We start from the raw sequence: 22,354 nt of genomic DNA on the forward strand, positions 1-22,354 counted from the left end.
TGTTATTTTTAGTCAATGTGGAAACGACATGAAGGCTTCTTTATACAATAAATGCCAGAACGAATTTTATTTGAGCGGCAATGTTCCCTCTAATTATTTTTTTGTGCGCGGTCCCTTTAAATTTGCTGTTTCTCTTCCAGCGGCAGGAGCTGGTGAGCGGCCTACACGTGACCTCGCCATTGGTCGGCGGCCGTGCACCTTCGGGGGAACATTGGTGTGCGGCCCTCAACAGCTCAACAAAACTTGTTAACCGGCCCTCCAGCCCAAATAATAGCCCACCCCTGCTCGACACTGTCCCATCAATCACTCCCAGGGCAGGTACAGCACGGGTTAGATACAGAGTAAAGCTCCCTCTGCACTGTCCCCTTCGTCTGTGGCTCTGATGCAAAGTATGTCCGCTTCCAATCTGCCTGAACAAACCGGTTCAACTGAGATACCCTGAACCCTGAACGGTCAGAGTGCTGACATTCTGGGACACCTGTCTTATCTCAATACCTTTCTGAATGTGTTATTAGGCACACAGAGATTCCCTGCAGCGGTTTCCTCTTCCCACTTCCTGCGATTCCCAAAGCTTCTCCCAGCCTCATTCCACCCCCGAACCCTTTGCCCTCGGACACACTGATCATAAAGAGAAACAAGACACGGATGTGAAGCTGTGATCGATGCAGTAAGTTTTATTTATGAGTGCAGCCCATTATTATGACAGCAGTAATACAGGGTCAGGGGTTACAGGAACTAAACAATCAAACAGAGCCTGCTTCCCGTGAAGGAAGGTTTCATTCAGTGAGGACTTAGCCAGCTCGGGCTGCTGGGCGAGCTGGGGCTGCTGGGCGAGCTGGGGCTGCTGGGCGAGCTGGGGCTGCTGGGCGAGCTGCGGTTGGCCACGTTCTCGGTGTGCAACATATATACGGTTTCAGTCTGCAGGTGTATTGACGGTGACGCGACTCGTTATCGTAACAGCGCAAACGACACTGTCCGACATGCTTGCCCTCGCAATCCCCTAAAATCCAAAATGAAGAATGAATTGCTTAATCATTCTGTACACAGAGGGAGGGAGAACAATGAGAAAACTTGAAGCTGAATCTGTAAGTGTTACTGGGACTGACTCTGGACCACACATGAACCTTGACTCTTTTATACTTAATGAAAGCCAGCACCACTCCCCCTCACCTGACCTGTACAGACTCACTTTTGCCTGAAGGGCACCAATCTTCATCTGTGAGACTGGACAGTGAGAGTGAGGTAAAGGGACTGAAGGAGCTCCAGCTCCTGTCCTCACACAGAGTCCACACTCTCACTATTTGCAGTGGGTAGGAGTGATTGGGAGCAGCAACTGGGAGATTCCAGAGGATGTAACTGTTAAAATAGATAAGGGAGAACCAGTGGATCTGGTGTATTTGGAACTTCACGAGACTTTCGATAAGGTCCCGCATTAGAGATTAAAGTTAATGCACATGGGATTGGGGGTAAGGTACTGTCTTGGATAGAGCACTGGGTGGCAGACAGGAAGCAAAGAGTTGGAATAAACGGGTCTTTTTCCGAGTGCCAGGCAGTGACCAGTGGGTTACCGCAGGGATCAGTGCTAGGGCCCCAGCTATTCACAATATATATTAATGGTCTAGACGATGGGACTAGCTGTATTATCCTCAAGTTTGCAGACGACACAAAGCTGGATGGGCATGTGTGCTCTGAGGAGAATGCTGAGAAACTCCAGTATGATTTGGACAGGTTGGCTGATTGGGCAGATGCATGGCAGATGCAGTATAATGTGGATAAATGCGAGATTATCCACTTTGGTGGCAAAAACAGGATGGCAGATTATTATCTGAATGGCAATAGATTGGGAGAAGGGGAAGTGCAACGAGACCTGGGTGTCCTTGTGCACCAGTCGCGGAAGGTAAGCATGCAGGTGCAGCAGGTGGTTAAGGCAAATGGTATGTTGGCCTTCATAGCGAGAGGATTCAAGTACAGGAGCAAGGGTGTCTTGCTGCAGTTGTACAGGGCCTTGGTGAGACCACACCTTTAGTATTGTGTGCAGTTTTGGTCGCCTTATCTGAGGAAGGATGTTCTTGCCATGGAGGGAGTGCAGCGAAGATTCACCAGCCTGATACCTGGGATGGCAGGAATGACATATGAGGAGAGACTGGGTCGATTGAGCTTATATTCGCTGGGGTTTAGATGAATGAGAGGGAATCTCATTGAAACTTATAAAATTCTAACAGGACTAGACAGTCGAGATGCAGGAAGTATGTTCCCGATGGCGGGGGAGTCCAGAACCAGGGGTCACAATCTAAAGATAAGGGGAAAGCCGTTTAGGACAGAGATGAGGAGGAATTTCTTCACCCAGAGAGTGGTGAACCTGTGGACTTCTCTACCACAGAAGGCAGTTGAGGCCAATTCATTAAATATATTCAAGAAGGAGTTAGATATATTTCTTAAGACTAAAGGGATCAAGGGATTAGGGGAGAAAGCAGGGCCAGGGTACTGAACTTGGACGATCAGCCATGATCTCATTAAATGGCGGAGCAGGCTCGAGGGGCCGAATGGCCTACTCCTGCTCCTATCTTCTATGTTTCTATGTAGTACCTGGGTACTGAGGCCAATTACAGAATCTCTGATCTGGGTCAATGCTCAGGCTGAGATCCGCCCACTCGGCACCGGCCAGTAATTTGTCCTTTTATTGCTGGTCTGTTTGGATCAGCAAACACCCAGCATTCCCTTGACCCACTGAGGGACCCGCTGAACAATCAGGGGATTTACCCGTGGAACTGGTTCAGGTTAAATTCTTCAGACTTTCTTACAAACTCACAAATACCTTCACTCAACCAATCAAACCACAACATTCAAACAGAGAGTACAATAGTTTAAAAATAAAATAAAACACTGGCTGTGGAGAGATCAGCGTAATTTACCTCTAAAATCCCCCTTGCCAGCAGAGCTGGGCAGAGTCAGCACCAGGAATGCAAGAACCAAGAGCAGAGCTTTCGTCATCTTCTGCGGCATTTTTCAGAGTCAGATTCAGGCGGCTGTTGTGAATGTTCTGAATCTAAACTCAGAGTTTGCTGCTTTTATAATCACACTCACGGGGAGTGGCTCTGCTCTCTGGAGATATCCCGGGAAAAGGCGTTTCCTTTCCGTGTGACATGGATCAGTTGGCAGTTCTCGATCTTTCAGAAGACAAGGTTGTGCATTTGGGCCCAACGCCAGGTCTTAACTCTTGAGCTCAACTGGCATGATGCACCAGGTACAGTAACAGGACATTTAACCCTCTAAAACCTCCGAGTATTAGAAACATAGAACTTTACAACACAGAAGGAGGCCATTCAGCCCACGCCGGCCGAAGAAGAGCCATCCAGCCTAATCCCACTTTCCAGCTCTTGGTCCGAGGCCTTGTAGCTTACGGCACTTCAAGTGCATATCCGAGTATTTTTTAAATATGATGAGTGTTTTTGCCTCAGGCAGTGAGTTCCAGACCCCCACCACCCTCTGGATGAAAATAGTCCTCAACTCCCCTCTAATGCTTCTACAAATTACTTTAGTTTATTGACCTCTCTGCTATGAGAAATAGGACCTTCCAAACCACTTTTTAGGCCCCTCACAATTTTATAGACCTCAATTAAATCTCCCCTCTGCCTCCTCTGTTCCAAAGTAAACAGCCCAGCTATCCAATCTTCCCTCATAGCTAAAACATAGAAAACTATGGGGTGATATCATTGAGGCGTTTAAGATGATAGAGAAATACAATTACATCTGGTGGAAGAGACTAGAACCTTAAAATTAGAGCCAGGCCGTTGAGGTGTGATGTCAGGAAGCACCTCTTCACACAAAGAATGGTGGAAATCTGGAAATTCCTCCCACAAAAAGCTATCGAAGCTGGGGGTCAATTCAAAATGTAAAAACTGAGATTGTTCGATTTTTGTTAGGTAAGGATGTGTGTGTCTACTTATAGACAGACACACAGACACATACATAGAGACGCAAACACACACACACACACATATATACAGACACACATACACACGCTGACATGCATACACGCACAGACGGACGCATACAAGCACATGCAGACAGATTCATGCAGACTGAGCAGGAGGGAGAGGGTTAAGGTTGTGGGTGGATTGAGATCAGTGACGGAGAGAGAGATTTTAAACAGGCTTTTGAAGGCACTTGATCGGCACAGCCTGCCGATTTAGGGCCAAGTGTGGTATAAATCTGACCTCACCAAGGACTCCGTTTGAACTCCCCACATTCATTTTACACAAAACCTTCAGATCAGTAGGGGTCAGAGGTCGGAGTTTGGACCCTCTGACACCCAGCCCTTTGCTGAAGATTGTTTCAAGTGCTGTACCGTGTCTTTTCAGAATTCACCATAGAATTAAATGGAAGTTACAGCACAAACAGGCCATTCAGCCCAACAGGTCCATGCCGGTGTTTATGCTCCACACGAGCCTCCTCTTCCCTTACTTCACCTCATCTTATCAGCATATCATTCTATTCCTTTCTCCCTCATGTACTTATCTAGCTTCCCCTTAAAGGCACTCTGCTATTCACCTCAACTACTCCATGTGACAACAAGCTCTACATTCTAACCACTCTCTGGGTGAAGAGGTTTCTCCTGAATTCATTATTGGATTTATTAGTGAGTATCTTATGTTTATGACCCCTAGTTTTGGACTCCCCACAAGTGGTAACATCTTCTCTACATCTACCCTATCAAACCCCTTCATAATTATACAGATCTCTATTAGATCATCGCTCAGCCTTCCTTCTTCTAGAGAAAGAGCCCCAGCGTGCCCAGTCATTCTGAATACTTAGAACCTCTCAGTTCTGGTATCATTGTTGTCAATCTATTTTGCACCTTCTCCAGTGTCTCTCTATCCTTTTCATAATATGGAGACCAGAACTGTACACAGTACGCCAAGTGTGGTCTAACCAAGGTTCTGTACACATTTAAAATAAATTATCTGCTTTGCAATTCTCTTACTCTAGAAATGAATCCCAGTGCTTTGTTTGCATTTTCATGGCCTTGTTAACCTGCTTTTAATGATTTGTGCATTTGTCCCCCTAGATCCCTTTGCTCCTCTACCCCATTTACACACTTACTTTCCAAGGAGGTCGTGGCCTCCTTATTCCTCCTACGAAAATCCACCACCTCACACATACCTATATTAACAATAATCCCAAACTTGGTGTCTTCTGCCAATTTTGCCTTTGCTATCTCTTCATTTGCTTCTTTTAGTATTTGCGAATGTAATACATCCAGACCCGCCGTTTACTAGTTTATAAATGATTTCCCCCTTTCTATTTTAAATATCTTGCCATTAGAAGAGATCAAAACAGATATCATGTCCACCTTGTTAGTCTACCTGGTAAAAACTGAGGCAAAGTAATTCTCCAATATTTCTGCCATTTCGCTGCCATTACTTCTGAGTTTATCTTGTGCATCCTTCAGTGGCCCTGTCCCTATCCTGTTTTACCTTTTGTTTTATGTTTCTGTAGAATACTTTACTATTTCTTTTTATATTCATTGATAATTTAATTTTGTAGTTCCTCTTCTCCTGTCTACCTTTTTTTTTAAATTTCTTTCCAACCTCTTCCTATTCCCGTTTGTCATCTTTATTGTCACTGTACTCAGTGTCTGCCTTTTCCTACAGTTTCAACTTTGCCTTTATCTCTTTATTCATCTATGGTGTTTCATTACTGGCTAGTTTGTTCTTAGTGGAATAGATTCCTCCTGAACTCTATTATGTTGTGATCGACACTGTCCAGATTTTCACCTAAGCTCACTTCTCTTATCTGCTCTGGTTCATTTCCCATTATAGATCAGTCAGTGATTCCTCTCTCGTTGGGCTTCTTACGTACTGGGTAAGAACGCAGTCCTGAACACATAGTAAATACATCACTCCCCTTTACCCTTTCCCTACCTCTTGCCAGATTACTTGGAGTTGAAATCGCCCGTGATTATTATATGTATTTTACTCATGTTAGAGATTACCTTACATATTTTCCCTCCAATTCCCTTCCACTGTTAGGTTGTCTGTACCATAACAGTTGCAGTGTTATTTTAACCTGGTTTGATCCCTGCTCCCCCGAGGTATCTGCGTCCTATATGGAAATACGCTCAGCAGATCAGCAGGAATCGCTTGACAATTATTTAAAACATTTCAGATAAATTTACATGATGACCAAACCGATTCAATTAAAGAAACAGGTTGTCAAAAATAATGAAAACAAGGCCCAATAGATTTACAGAGAGGAGCACATCAGTGGGAATATATACATAAGCGGGTGGATATGTAACTGGACGATGAAATGTAATAAAATCATTTCAAGAATGGTCCTGGATGAGGCATGGAGGCAGAGGTGCAGCAGAGGTTAGAATCTAAAGCAAGCAGATACTAATAGACACACGCGTACACACAAACATGCACGTAGAGACATACCCTCCAACACAAAACATACATATATCACAACATCTACACACACATACAGACCGACACACAGACAACCCGTACACAGTTCTCTAAATGTCGAGCTAATGGAATATACCCTTTCTCTCGAGGGCTGGAATACAAAGGGGATGAACGGATGCTTCAGCTGCACAGAGCTCTGGTTAGACCCCACCTGGAGAACTGCATTCAGTTCTGGGCACCGCATCTCAGGAAGGATATATTGGCCTTGGAGTGGGTGCAGCGCACATTCACCAGAATGACACCAGAGCAAAAAGGGCTCAATTATGAGGAGAGGTTGCACAGACTAGATAAATATTCCCTGACATATACAGGATTAACTGGTGATATAATTGAGGCATTTAAGATCATGGAATCAAAGAATAATACAGCACACAGGGAGGCCATTCGGCCCATCAATTCTGTGCCAGCTCTTTCGAAGAGCAATCCAGTGAGACCCACTCCCCCGCTCTTCCCCCATATCCTTGTAATTTTTTTCTCCCTTCAAGTATATATCCAATTGCCTTTTGAAAGCTACTATTGAATCTGTATCCTGCACCCTATCGGGCAGTGCATTCCAAATCCTAACCACTTGTTGCATAAACAAGTTTTTCCTCAAGTCGCCTCTGGTTCTTTTGCCAATCACCTTAAATCTGTGCCCTCTCGTTATTGACCCTTCAGTGATTGGAAACAGTTTCTCTGTATTTACTCTATCTGAACCCTTCATGATTTTAAACACCTCTACCAAATCTCCTCTTCGCTCTCTCTGCTCCAAGGAGAACCTCAGCTTCTTCAGTCTGTCCATGTAACTGTAATCCTTCAACCCTGGAACCATTCTAGTAAATCACTTCTGTACCCTCTCCACAGCCTTCACACACTTCCTAAAGTGTGGAGCCCAGAATTGGACACAATACTCCAGCTGAGGCCAAACTAGTGTTTTATATTGGTTCAGCATAACTTCCTGACTGTTGTACTCTACACCTCTAGTTATAAAGCCCAGGTTCCCATAGGCTTTATTATCTGCTTTGTTAACCTGTCCTGCCCCCAAAGATTTGTGCACAAAAAACCCCAGGTCTCTCTGTTCTTGCACCCCCTTTAAATTTGTACATATAGCTTGTATTGTCTCTCCTCATTGTTCCTACTGTGGTAAACCACTGTTTGTATTCCACTGTGTACATGTCTGTACATGCCTCGGCTGACTCCTCCCACGAGTCCAGGTATAAAGGTGACTGCTCCACAGTCCCTCTGTATTCTGGACTGGTCGACCACTCGAGGCACACCTTCATTCTCCTGTTAATAAAAGCCTGTTAGTTACTCGCTTAACCTCAGTCTTTTGAGTCATTGATAGCGCATCAATTTTATTAACAAGATTTTTTTATAATGGAGAAGATCCTCATACCAGCATGCCTAGACATAGACCATCGGGAGGCGGATGCATCCACCAAGTTTGCTCACTGGCTTAGGTGCTTTGAAAAATTCCTGATCGCCTCCGCTGCAACGGTCAAATCGGATGAGGACAAACTGGATGTCCTGACCTCCAAAGTGAACCACCGAGCATACTCGGTCATCCAGGATGCAACCTCGTACATGGCTGCTATCAAGCTCCTCAAGGACCAGTACACGTGCCCAGTGAACGAGGTGTACGCCAGGCACCTCCTGGGGAGCCGTAAACAAGAACCTGGGGAATCGACCGAGGAATACCTTCAGGCACTGTCTGTACTTGGCCGGGCCTGTGGTTGTAAGGATGTAAAGGCCGCCGTGTACACAGAGGAACTTATCCGGGACGCTTTTGTAGCGGGCCACAGGTCCAATTACACCTGACAGCGACTGTTGGAGCAGAGTGACCTAGACCTCAACAAGGCCTCTGAACTCGCACTATCATTGGACGCAGCCTACCGGGGCATGGATGCCTACTCCTCTGCACCGTGGACGCCACGGGGAACGACAGCCTGGGACACTGTAGGACCATCTCATAGCACCGTGCCACCCCAGCCACATCCCAGCGACGGCCCAACTACCGCAGCAGTGTCCCAAGGCCAGAAATGCTACTTCTGTGGCCAGGCCAAACACCCAAGAGCGCGCTGCCCGGCGCAAAATGCGATCTGCTCGGGCTGCGGGAAGAAGGGACACTACGCCAGCATCTGCAGGGCCAAAGCCACCCTGAACCCCAGCAGCGCCGCATGTGGGCCGTGCGGGCCGCCATCTTGGGCCTCCCCAGCCATGTGTGAACCACCGGATCAGCAGCCATTTTGGACACCTCCAGCCACATGGGGATCATGGACGCCGCCATCTTGGACGCCAGCCGCCATCTTGGCCCCCAACACCGCCTCATCTGATACCCGCCACAACACGCCGACCCCTACGCTGGCCTCCGTTACGCTGGACCAAGCGAGACCGCACCAACTGGCCCGGTCCACAATGGACATTAAGGTAAATGGTCACAAAACAATCTGCCTTTTTGACTCTGGGAGCACGGAAAGCTTCATCCACCCCGACACGGTGCGGCGTTGCTCCCTCCCAGTCCTGCCTGCGCACCAGTGGAGTTCTATGGCCTCTGAGTCCCAGTCGGTGGACATTGGCGGCTACTGCGTGGTGACACTCTTAGTAGACGGTACTGTGTACGATAATTTTAAACTTCTGGTCCTGCCCCACCTCTGCGTTGCTGTTCTACTGGGGTTAGATTTTCAGTGCCACCTTAAAAGTGTTACGATGGCGTACGGTGGACCCCTCCCCCCACTCACAGTCCGCAGCCAGCAGCTTCCAAATTGCCCGCCGTGCACCAGGTGCAACCCCTCCACACTCAGAGTCACCACCCCCCCCACTGTTTGCTAACCTCACCCCCGACTGTAAGCCCATCGCCACAAAGAGCAGGCGATACAGTGCCGGGGACAGGGTTTTCATTAAAACCGAAGTGGAGCGGCTCCTGAAGGAGGGGATTATTGAGGGCAGCACCAGCCCCTGGTGAGCCCAGGTTGTGGTCGTTAAGACTGGCGAGAAGCAGCACCTGGTCATCGACTACAGCCAGACAATAAATCGCTACACCCTGCTGGACGCTTCAGACGAGGGTGCCGGACGTTCCCACAAAAATAACACTTCTGAATCCTAGAGGCAACAGCCGCTGAAGTAGAAACTGTTTCAGAATCTAGGAAACCACTCCTATTAAGTCCACATAATTCCTTTTCATCCGGAACTGCCGAAACCACAGTCACAGTTCGATTAAAAAGAGTATAAGAATCCGAACTTCTCTGACCGGATATCTTGTTCGTGTTGACCTTCTTAACCTTGGTGAAATTCCTTGCCCTCCCACACCAGGAGACACAGAAGTATCTTCTGCAGGAAGGCTATCCATATCCCGATTTTCAACGGTTTCCGGATTAGAAATCCCATCAGGAGGTAAACTGGGACGGTCATGAACATCCATCGAGGGCTGACTAATAGAAGTATAATTATCTACAGTCGGATTGGAAATATTCGTAGTATCTGTAACAGCATCCACATTATCTGAATCATGACTATTGTTAATATCCTCAGAAGAGGGCTGGCCACCACAAGGAGCCAAGTCTTTAATTGAAACGGTACTTTCTTTCCCATCTTGGAATCGAATATGAGCATATTGGGAATTTGCCTCCAACAGCTCCACCTCCTCCACTAAAGGATCATATTTTGACAATCTAACATGGCGTCGAAGCAGCACAGGTCCCTGCATAGTAAGCCATGAAGGTACCGAATATCCCGTAGTAGATCTCTGTGGATAGTTAAAGAGCCTTTCATGGGGGGTCACATTAGTAGCCGTTGAAAGCAATGATCTAATGGAATGCAGGGCATCAGGCAGTACCATTTCCCACTGTGTGCTCTTAAGGTTCTGGGATGTCAAAGCCAACATAACTGCCTTCCAGATCACCCCATTGTATCGTTCGCACTGTCCATTACCCTGGGGATTATACGGGGTAGTTCTGCTAGTAGAAATTCCCCGACTCTGAAGGTATTCCTTCAACTGGGAAGACATAAAAGAACTTCCCTGATCCGAATGGATATACGCAGGCATCCCAAAGATGACAAAAAGTTGAGTCAGACATTTGATAACTGTAGCAGCTGATACATCTGCGCAAGGAGAAGCAAAAGGGAACCTTGAAAACTCATCCACAACAGTAAATATATATCGGTTTTGAGTAGTTGAAGGAAGAGGCCCCTTAAAATCGACGCTCAAACGTTCAAAAGGAGAAGTAGCCTTTATAAGATGAGCTCGTTGAGGCTTAAAGAAATTCGGTCTACACCGAGCACAGATAGAACATGATGAAGTCATCCGCTTGACGTCTTCAACTGAAAAGGGCAAATTCTTACTGCGTACGAAGTGTATCATCCTCGTAACCCCAGGATGGCATAAGGCATTGTGAAGATTAATAAGCGTATCTCCGTGAATCACAGAACAATAAGCCCTCGACAGCGCATCAGCAGCAACATTATCCTTCCCCGGACGATAAACTATATCAAAATGGTAACATGCCAACTCAATCCTCCACCTCATTATTTTATCATTCTTAATCTTTCCAAAATGTTTGACATCAAACATAAAGGACACAGACTTATGATCAGTTACCAACGTAAAATGTTGCCCCGATAAATAATGTCTCCATTTACGCAGTGCTTCTACTATTGCATACGCCTCTTTCTCTATTGAAGAATGCCTTTTTTCACTATTGTTCAAGCTACATGAGAAAAAGGCCACAGGTCTTCCATTTTGGTTCAGAGTAGCCCCAATTGCAAAATCAGAAGCGTCCGTCTCAATCACAAAAGGAACCCGCTCATCAATAGAATGCACAACTGCTCCAAGGATATCCTTTTTAAAATTATCAAAACACGTCCTGGCCTCCCATGATAGAGGATATGTCGTAACCCGAATAAGAGGCTGGATCTTCCATTAAAAATGTGCAATCCAATTAGAATAGTAAGAAAACAGTCCAACAAATCGTTGCAAAGCCTTAGAATTAGTAGGACAAGGTAAATCAATCAATGGTCGCAGGCGTTCTGGGTCTGGTTTAATCTTGTTTCCCGAGATAATGTACCCCAGTAGATTTACCTCAGTGGTCTAAAAGGTACACTTCTCTTTATTGAAAGTTAAACCAACTTTTTCCGCAGCTTGAAGGAATCTTTCTAAATTAGAATCATGCTCCACCCTTGATTTGCCACACACCGTGATGTCATCTAAGTATGAAAAGGTGTCAGAGAGAGAGTTATCACTTATAAAAGCATCCATTGCCCGTTGAAAACAAGCAACACCATTAGTAACACCAAATGGTATTCAGCAAAACTGATACAGCTTTCCACCAGCCTCAAAGGCCGTATATGGTTGATCCTTCTTAACAATAGGAATCTGATGATAAGCACTCTTTAGGTCAATAGTGCTAAAAACCTTATACTGAGATACTTTATTGATAAGCTCATCAATCTTAGGCAAAGGGTACGCATCTAATTGAGTATACCTATTAATAGTTTGGGAATAGTCTATCACCATTCGTTTCATATGTCTCTCGTTAGTCGTGACAACTACCTGTGCCCGCCAAGGCGAACAACTAGGTTCAATGATTCCTTCCAATAAGAGACGTTGAACTTCAGAATTAATAAATTCTCTATCCTGACTGCTACACCTTCTTGACTTGGTAGCAATTGGCTTACAATCCGGCATCAAATTGGAAAAAAGTGATAATGGAGAAATGGATAAAGAGGTTAATCCACAAATAGATAAAGGTGGCTTAGTCCCTCCAAATGAAAGACTGAGAGACTCGTGTAACTGAAGCACATCATGACCAATCAAAATATCCACACAGAGATTAGGCAAAACAGATAGGCATATATCAGTATACGTATTACCTAGAAGAATCAATTTCACAAGGCAACAACCAGCTACTTGTGAAGTGAGAGTCGTCTGAGCCATACACACCTGATAGGAAACAGGCAAAATTTTCAAATGCTTCTCCTTTGCAAACTGAAGACTTATAAAACTCTCGGTACTGCCCGTATCTATAAGGGCCTTCACTTCCAACCCATTAACTTGGGCCGTAACTATAGCTTTGTTTAGGCCATGAGCAAATGCAGCAGAAATTGATGCAATAAACGCCCTATCTAAAGGCTGAATAGTCACAGAGGAGGTAATTGAACCTGATGATTTACACACACATGCGTAATGACCTCTCTTGCCGCATTTACTACACACAGCCTCCCGAGCAGGACACTTCAGACGAGGGTGCCGGACGTTCCCACAAAAATAACACTTCTGAATCCTAGAGGCAACAGCCGCTGAAGTAGAAACTGTTTCAGAATCTAGTAAACCACTCCTATTAAGTCCACATAATTCCTTTTCATTCGGAACTGCCGAAACCACAGTCACAGGCCAATTAAAAAGAGCATAAGAATCCGAACTTCTCTGAGCCACATCCAATGTAGAAGCTTGCTCAAAAGCACTCTTAAGATCCAAAGTCTTATTTTCTAACAAACGTTGACGAATTGACCTAGACAGTAATCCATTAATAAAAGCATCCCGTACCGATTCTTCCTTATATTTTTCAGCCATCACGGCCTTATAATTACAGTTAACACTAAGGCACCGAAGTGCTTGTAAATAAGTATCCAAAGATTCTCCCACCTGCTGCCTACGGGCAGATAGAAGGTGACGTGCAAATACCTCATTCTTTGGTTTAACAAAAATCTTTTCCAATGTAGAAATAGCCACTTCGTAAGTTTTACAGTCCAAAATATACTTATACACATCCGGAGCAATGTAGTTGATCAGCATATTCAGCTTATTTAGAGACTCTTGATCCAACACGCCCAAAACGTTTTTAATGTGCAATACCAGTGTTTCCATTTATCATCCACTCCTGCAGAATTAGGGTCAGCATTGAATCGTTCTGGTTGAAGATATCGGTCCATTCTGACATAAAGTTAATAAATTGAAATAAAGAATAGATTTGCCTTTCTAATCTAGGCTTTATTAACTTAAAAATCCTGTAGCACATCTTTCAACACCCAGTCCCAACTAAAGGCTGGAAAGAACTGAATTTAAGGTGGCCACCACAAATCACATGACATCAACTACCAATGAGATTACAGCATATATCCCAAGGCAGGAAGCAAACAACCAATCACAATACTTCTTACTAAACATAAAGAATAATCACCACAGGAGGTCAGGACCATGACCAGGAACTGCCAAGTCTGCGCTGAGTGCAAACCGCACTTTTATAGACCAGACATGGCTCACCTGATAAAAGCCACTCGCCCATTCGAGCGCCTGCGCGTTGATTTTAAAGGGCCTCTCCCCTCCTCTGACCGCAATGTGTACTTCCTCAACATTATTGATGAGTACTCCCGTTTCCCGTTCGCCATCCCCTGCCCGGACATGACCAGTGCCACGGTCATTAAATGTCTGAACGACCTCTTCACCCTGTTCGGTTTCACCAGCTATATCCATAGCGACCGGGGCTCATCGTTTATGAGCGACGAACTCCGCCAGTACCTGCTCGCTAGGGGTATTGCCACAAGCAGGACCACCAGTTACAACCCCCGGGGGAACGGACAGGTGGAAAGAGAGAATGCGACAGTTTGGAAGGCCGCCCTGCTAGCTTAAAAGTCTAGGGGCCTTCCGAACTCCCGCTGGCAGTATGTGCTCCACTCTATTCGGTCACTGTTCTGCACTGCCACTACCACCACCCCTCATGAGAAAATGTTTGTCTTCCCAAGGAAGTCCACATCGGGGACATCGCTACCACCATGGCTGACGTCCCCAGGGCCGGTCCTACTGAGAAGACACGTGAGGACCCATAAAATGGACCCCCTGGTCGAGAGGGTCGACCTCCTCCACGCCAACACCCAGTATGCTTACATTGCGTACCCAGACGGGCGGGAGGACACAGTCTCCATACGAGACCTCGCACCCTCGGGGGCCCCAGTAACCTACCACCCACTACCACCCCCCCCCATGATCCAATATCCAACCCCAGCAGACGGCACGCCTGGGCCCCGCGACCCGCTCGACACCCACGAGGACTACACACCAGTGCCCCAGCCTACGCGGGACTCGACGCCAGAAGCTTCACTACCCCTGCCGTCGCCACGTCGATCACAGCGGCAGACAAGACCTCCGGAGAGACTCCAATACACAAACTTTTAATACACTTCACCCCGCCGCACTCATTTTTAAACAAGGGGTGAATGTGGTAAACCACTGTTTGTATTCCACTGTGTACATGTCTGTACATGCCTCGGCTGACTCCTCCCACGAGTCCAGGTATAAAGGTGACTGCTCCACAGCCCCTCTGTATTCTGGACTGGTCGACCACTCGAGGCACACCTTCATTCTCTAGTTAATAAAAGCCTGTTAGTTACTCGCTTAACCTCAGTCTTTTGAGTGATTGATAATAATAGGGTAATAATAGTGGGGGATTTCAACTTCCCCAATATTAATTGGGATAGTCAGAGTGTGAAAGGCTTAGAGGGTGCAGAATTCTTAAAGTGCATCCAGGAGAGCTTTTTGAGCCAACATGTAGAAAGTCCTACAAGAGAGGGGGCGGTACTGGACCTAATTCTAGGGAATGTAGCCGGGCAAGTGGTGGAAGTGTCAGTAGGAGAGCATTTTGGCGACAGTGACCATAATTTGGTGAGATTTAAGGTGGTCATGGAAAAAGACAAAGACAGCCCGGAAATAAGGGTTCTAAATTGGGGGAAGGCCGATTTTAATATGATAAGGCAGGATCTGGCCAAAGCGGACTGGGAGCAGCTACTTATAGGAAAATCTACATCAAAACAGTGGGAGACTTTCAGAAGGGAAATAGAGAGAGTACAACGCCAACATGTTCCTGTAAAGGTCAAGGGTGGGACCAACAAGCAAAGGGAACCTTGGATGACAAGGGATATACAAAAATGCATTAGGAAAAAAAGGGGGGCTTTTGGCAGTTACAAAAGACTAAAGACGGAGGAAGCCCTAGAGGAGTATAAAACGTGCAGGGGCATACTTATAAAAGAAATTAGGAGGGCGAGGAGGGGCCATGAAATAACACTGGCGAGCAAAATAAAGGAAAATCCTAAGATGTTTTATAAGTATATTAAGGGGAAGAGGATAACCAGGGAAAGGGTAGGGCCCATTAGGGACCAAAGTGGCAATCTGTGTGTAGAGCCAGATGATGTAGGTGGGGTTTTAAATGAATTTTTTGCATCTGTGTTCACTATGGAGAAAGACGATGTAGACATAGAAATCGGGCAAGGGGACTGTGACATACTTGAACATATTAGCATCGAGAGGGAGGAGGTACTAGCGGTTTTAGCAGGCCAAAAAGTGGATAAATCCCCAGGCCCGGACGAGATGTATCCCAGGCTGTTGTATGAGGCAAAGGAGGAGATTGCAGGGGCTCTGACACAAATTTTCAGAACCTCTCTGGCCACAGGGGATGTACCAGAGGACTGGAGAACAGCTAACGTAGTACCATTATACAAGAAGGGTAGCAGGGATAAACCAGGGAATTACAGGCCAGTGAGCCTAACATCTGTGGTAGGGAAATTATTGGAAAAAATTCTGAGGGACAAAATTAGTCTCCACTTGGAGAGGCAAGGATTAATTGGGGATAGTCAGCATGGCTTTGTCAAGGGTAAATCATGTCTGACAAATCTGATTGAATTTTTCGAGGGGGTGACTAGGTGTGTGGATGAGGGAAATGCTGTGGATGTGGTTTACATGGACTTCAGCAAAGCTTTTGACAAAGTCCCGCATAGGAGACTGGTCAAGAAGGTAAGAGCCCATGGGATCCAGGGTGCCTTGGCGCATTGGATCCTAAACTGGCTGAGTGGCAGGAGGCAGAGGGTGATGGTTGACGGTTGCTTTTGTGACTGGAAGCCTGTGTCCAGTGGGGTACCTCAGGGATCGGTGCTGGGTCCCTTGCTGTTTGTGATCTACATAAATGATTTGGATGAGAATGTAAAAGGTATGATCAGTAAGTTCGCGGATGACACGAAAATTGGTGGGGTGGTAAATTGCGAGGAGGAAAGCCTCAGGCTACAGGACGATATAAACGGGTTGGTCAGATGGGCGGAAAAGTGGCAAATGGAATTTAACCCTGAAAAGTGCGAGGTGATGCATTTTGGACAGACAAATAAGGCAAGGGAATACACAATGAGTGGTAGGACCCTAGGAAGTACAGAGGGTCAGAGGGACCTTGGTGTACATATACATAGATCCCTGAAGGCAGCGGAACAGGTAGATAAGGTGGTTAAAAAGGCATATGGGATACTTGCCTTCATTAGCCGAGGCATAGAATATAAGAGCAGGGAGGTTATGTTGGAGCTGTACAAAACGCTGGTGAGGCCACAGCTGGAGTATTGTGTGCAGTTCTGGTCACCTCACTATAGGAAGGATGTGATTGCTTTGGAGAGGGTGCAGAGAAGATTCACCAAGATGTTACCTGGGATGGAGCGCCTCAGCTATGAAGAAAGACTAAACAGGCTGGGGTTGTTTTCCTTGGATCAAAGAAGGCTGAGGGGGGACCTGATTGAGGTGTACAAAATGATGAGGGGCATAGATAGGGTAGATAAAGAGGAACTTTTCCCCTTAGTAGGGGGGTCAATAACAAGGGGGCATAGATTCAGGGTAAGGGGCAGGAGATTTAGAGGGGATTTGAGGAGGAACTTTTTCACCCAGAGGGTGGTTGGAATCTGGAACTCACTGCCTGAAAGGGTGGTAGAGGCAGGAACCCTCACAACATTCAAGAAGCATTTGGATGAGCACTTGAAATGCCACTGCATACAAGGTTATGGACCAAATGCTGGAAAATGGGATTAGACTGGACAGGGATTGATGGACGGCGCAGACACGATGGGCCTCTTTCTGTGCTGTATAACTCTATGACTCTATGACTCTATAGCGCATCACCTACCAAACTGTATAACCTCACACTTTTCTGCATTGAATGCCATCTGTCATTCAAATTCACCTCTCATTCAAAATGTTCCTTATCTACTGCCCGCCCAAGTATTCTAAACAATTTTCTCAAGGAGATATCTTCACTGCTTTCCTCTCTCAGCCTCTGAACTGAGCCACTTATCTTCGCTGATTTCAACCACCATCACAATTCATCATGCTCTCTCGCCTTTGCATTTACTGCCCTCCTATCTTCCCTTAATCTCCCCCGCCATGCAAACTCCCCAGCCCATATACACCCCCACCCCCTTGATCTTTCCATCTCACGTGGCCTCACTACTAACATCATGTAAATCACAGATAAGGCCATCTCTGATCACTTCCTTGTATTGCTCTCCAGCCACATCCTCCTTCCCCCTCCCAACCCTATTTACTTTGCCCCTGGGACAAACTCTCCTCCAATTCACTTAAAACTGCACTTTCAAAATACCAAATATCCGGCCTTTGGTCATCCATTCACCAGGACACCCTGCAGTTACTGATCTGCTCAACCACACCCTCACCAACACTTTTGATGCCCTAGTTCCCATTAATCTCTCTCTCACCCTGCCTCTAAATTGTCAGACTGCTTGACCGACATCCAGTACTGGATGAGCAGAAAATCCCAACAATTAAAGAAAGGGAAGACCATTGTCTTCGCTCCCTGCCACAAACTGCATTCCCTAGCCACCGACTCCATCTCTCTCCCCAGCAACTGTCTAAGGCTGAAGCAGTCTGTTTGCAGCCTTAATGTTATATTTGACCCTGAAATGAGCTTCTGACCACATATCCACGCCATCATGAAGACAGCCTATTTCAGTCTCTGGAAGATCGCCCGACTCCAGCCCTGCCTCAGCTCATCTGCTGCTGAACCCCTCATCCATGCCTTTGTTAATTCTAGATGTGACCATTCCAACGCACTCCTGGACATCCTCCCATGCTCTGCACTCCGTAAAGTTGAGGTCATCCAAAATACTGCTGCCCGGTCCTAACTCGCACCAAGTGCCATTCACCAATCACCCCGGTGCTCACTGACCTACATTGGCTCCCAGTTAAGCAATGCCTCGATTTTCAAATTCACATCCTTGTTCTCACATCCCTCCATGTCCTCGCCCCTCCCTATCTCTAATCTCCTCCAGCACTACAACCTCCTGATGTATCTGCACTCCTCGAATTCTGGTCCCTTGAGAATCCCTGATTTCAATCGCTCCACCATTGGCTGCCGCCCTTCAGATGCCAAGGCCCTAAGCTCTGGAATTCCCTCCCTAAACCTCTCTGCCTCTCTACCTCTCTTTCCTCCTTTAAGATGCTCCTTAAAACCTACATCTGCGAACAAGCATTTGGTCATCTGCCCTAATTTCTCCTTATGTGGCTCGGTCTCAAATTGTGTTTTATAACGCTTCTGTGAAACGCCTTGTGACGTTTTACTATGTCAAAGGTGCTACTTAAATAATACCATATATAAATACAAATTGTTGTTGTTGCCATGTGTTCGCCCATTCCACCACCTCAACTACTCCACGTGCCAGCAAGCTCTACACTCTAACCACTCTCTGGGTAAAGAGGTTTCTCCTGAATTCCTTAATAGATTTATTAATGAGCACCTTATATTTAGACCCCTAGTTTTGAACTCCCCATAAGTGGTAACATCTGCTCTTCATCCACCCTAATGAAACCCTTCATAATTTTCAAGATCTCTATTACATCACCACACAGCATTCTCTTTTCCAAAGAAAGAGCCCCAGTATGTTCATTCATTCTGGATACATATAACCCCGCAGTTCTGGTATCATCTTTGTAATCTATTTTGCACCTTCGACAGTGCCTTGATGTTATTTTCATAACATGGAGACCAGAACTGTACACAGTGCTCCTAGTGTGGTCTAACCAATAGTCTACATAAGTTTAACATGTTCCCTGCTTTTCAATTGTCTTACTCTAGAAGTGAACCCCAGTGCTTTGTTTGCATTTTCATGGCCTTGTTAACCTGCTTTTAATGATTTGTGCATCTGTCCCCCTAGATCCCTTTGCCCCTCCACCCCATTTACACACTTACTTTCCAAAGAGTATGTGGCCTCCTTATTCCTCCTAACAAAATCCACCACCTCACACCTATCTATATTGAAATTCATTTGCCATTTACACGTCATACAAGGTTATTAACATCTTGTATTTTGTCACTGTCCTCCTCAGTATTACCTAAAATCCCTAATGTGGTGTCATCAGTAAATTTGGAAATTATACTAACTATTCCTGAGTATATATAATAGTGCCTCTGCTGGCTCTTGCCTTGTGTCTTTAAGTATGTGCGAATGCAACACATCCAGAGCAACCGTTTTATCCTCTCATATTTTTATTGTTTATCCATTGTTTTCCTCCTTTCTATTACAAATATCTTGACAATAGAAGAGATCAAAAAGTCTACCTGGCAAAAACTGAGTCAAAGCAATTATCCAATATTCCTGCCATGTCACTGTCATCCCCTATGAGTTTATCTTGTGCATCCTTCAGTTGCCCTGTCCCTATCCTGTTTTACTTTTTGTTGTTTTATGTATCTGTGGAATACTTTACTATTTCTTTTTACATTTCTTGATAATTTAATTTTGTACTTCATCGTTGCCTTCCTAATTGTTATTTCACTTCTTTCCAGCCTCTTCCCATTCTCTTTTGTCTTCCTTTCCTTTATTGTCACTGTACTCAGTGTCTGCCTTTTCCTTCAGGTTCAATTTTGCCCTTATCTCTTTATTCATCCCTAGCGTTTCATTATTGGCTAGTTTGTTCTTGTTTTTTAGTGGAATATATTCCTCCTGAACTCTACTGATCACATTTTCAAATATTTCCCACTGGTGTTCTATCTCTGTTTGTCAATATTCTGCTCAAGTTTATCTTCCCTAGTTCCATTCTCATCACCTAAAAATCAGCTATTTCCAATCTATTACTTTGGTCTTTCTCAATCATTATCTTAAACCTTATTATGTTGTGATCGATATAGCCTAGATTTTCACCTAAGCTCACTTGTCTTATCCGCTCTGGTACATTACCCATTATTGATCCATCAGTGATTCCTCTCTTGTTGGGCTTCTTACATACTGGGTAAGAAAGGAGACCTGAACACACTGTAAATTCTCCATTCCCTTTTCCCCTTTCCCTCCCTCTTCTTAACAGATTATTTGGTGTAGTTAAAATCTCCCATGACTATTAGATGTATTTTGCTCATTTTATAGACTTGCTTACATATGTTCCCTCCAATTCCCTTCCACTGTTAGGTGGTCTGTAGTATAGGCTTTTTAGCATTATTTAAACCTGGCTTAGATACCTGCTCCCTCGAGGCATCTGTGTCCAATATGGAAATACGCACAGCAGATCAACAGGAATCGCTTACCAATTATTCAAAACATTTCAGATAAATGTACAAAATACCAAACGGATTAAATTAAAGAAACAGGCCATCAAACATAAGGAATATCAAGGCCTGGTAGATTTACAGAGAGGAGCACATCAGAGGTAACGTGTACATAAGTGGGCAGATGCGTTATTGTACAATGAAGTATAATAAAGTGAGATTACGAATGGCAATGGATGAGATGTGCAGGCAGATGTGCAGCAGAGGTTAAAACCAAAAATAAGCTTCCCTCTAGATTAACAGCAAAATTTTGCAGGATTCTAAGCCCCTGCGGGGGTCTAGCACATCCTGGACAGCTCATTTTCTATAGATCGATTTCCAGACACAAAAGGCATCAAGGGGTATGGGGAGAGAACGGGAATATGATATTGAGATAGTGGATCAGCCATGATCATATTGAATGGCAGAGCAGGCTCGAAGGGCCGAATGGCCTACTCCTGCTCCTATGTTTCTATGTTTCTATCAGTTCATGCAATGTGTTCAAAGCACAGGCTGGGCTCAGTGTTAATGTGTTAATGTTCACACAGTCCTGTGACACCAGGAATCTGGTCAGAGTGAGAAAAAGGGAGAAACTGGGAGAGAGAGGGGCAGAAAGCAAGGAAACAAAAACAGAGGGGAGCAAGAGAGAGCGAGAGAAAAAGAGAAGGGAGTATGTGAAAAATAGAGCATGAGCAACAGTGAAAGTGAGAGAGATGGACAGGGTCAGAGGAAACAGGGAAAGCAAAATAAGTGAGACAGAGCGAGAGAGAGACATAAAGCCAAAAGAGGGAGTGCAAGAGAGAGAATGAGGCAGACAGATAGAGGAGAGAAAGAGGAGATAGTGGCTGGAGTGGTGAAAGAGAATGAGACAGAGAGAAGAGCGAGGGGCAGAAGAGGTGGAGAGAGGGAGACTGAGAGTGAAGCAGAATGAGGGATTGAGAAGCAGAGAAAAGAAAGGCAGAAAGGGTGAGAGACAGTGAAGCAGAGAGAAGTGAGAAAGGTAGAGAGAAGACAGCAAAGCTGGATGAGAGAGAGAGAACAAGCCTGGGAGAGATAGAGCCATTGAGAGAGAAAGAAACACAGGCAGAGAGATGAGAGTCAGGCAGAGAGAGATAAAATGAGGCAGATAGTGCAAGATGGAAAAATCGAGCTCGAGGAAGCGTGGGTTAGATAGAGAGTAAACCTCCCCCTACACTGCCCCATGAAACCGTCGGTGGCTCTGATGCAATGGATTTTTCAAGGGGGTGACGAAGTGTGTGGATGAGGGTAGAGCAGTTGATGTAGTCTACATGGACTTCAGTAAGGCTTTTGACAAATTCTCACATGGGAGACTGGTCAAGAAAGTAAGAGCCGATGGGATCCCGGGCAATTTGGCACATTGGATCCAAAATTGGCTTAGTGGCAAGAGAGAGAGGGTGATGGTCGAAGGTTCATTTTGTGACTGGAAGCCTGTGTCCAGTGGTGTACCGCAGGGATCGGTGCTGGGTCCTTTGCTGTTTGTAGTGTACATTATTGATTTAGATATGAATGTAGGAGGTATAACCAGTAAGTTCGCAAATGACACGAAAATTGATGGAGTGG

At 45.5% G+C, this 22,354-nt stretch overlaps 1 protein-coding gene across 1 annotated transcript in view; it reads right to left on the minus strand.

The window, feature by feature from the left end:
* Positions 1-659: 659 nt before the first annotated feature.
* The window catches only part of LOC147095308 (uncharacterized), a 101,502-nt gene continuing 79,807 nt past the window's right edge, over positions 660-22,354 (minus strand). The window contains exon 6 of the transcript XR_015074776.1: positions 660-1,000. The gene's annotated coding sequence lies outside the window, so the exon portion shown is untranslated. The remainder of the gene's footprint in view (positions 1,001-22,354) is intronic.

Source organism: Somniosus microcephalus, unplaced genomic scaffold (genome assembly GCF_052327205.1).
Source record: "Somniosus microcephalus isolate GS21.2 unplaced genomic scaffold, FLI_Smic_1.0 unresolved_chr1, whole genome shotgun sequence".
NCBI classification, from domain to species: domain Eukaryota; kingdom Metazoa; phylum Chordata; class Chondrichthyes; order Squaliformes; family Somniosidae; genus Somniosus; species Somniosus microcephalus.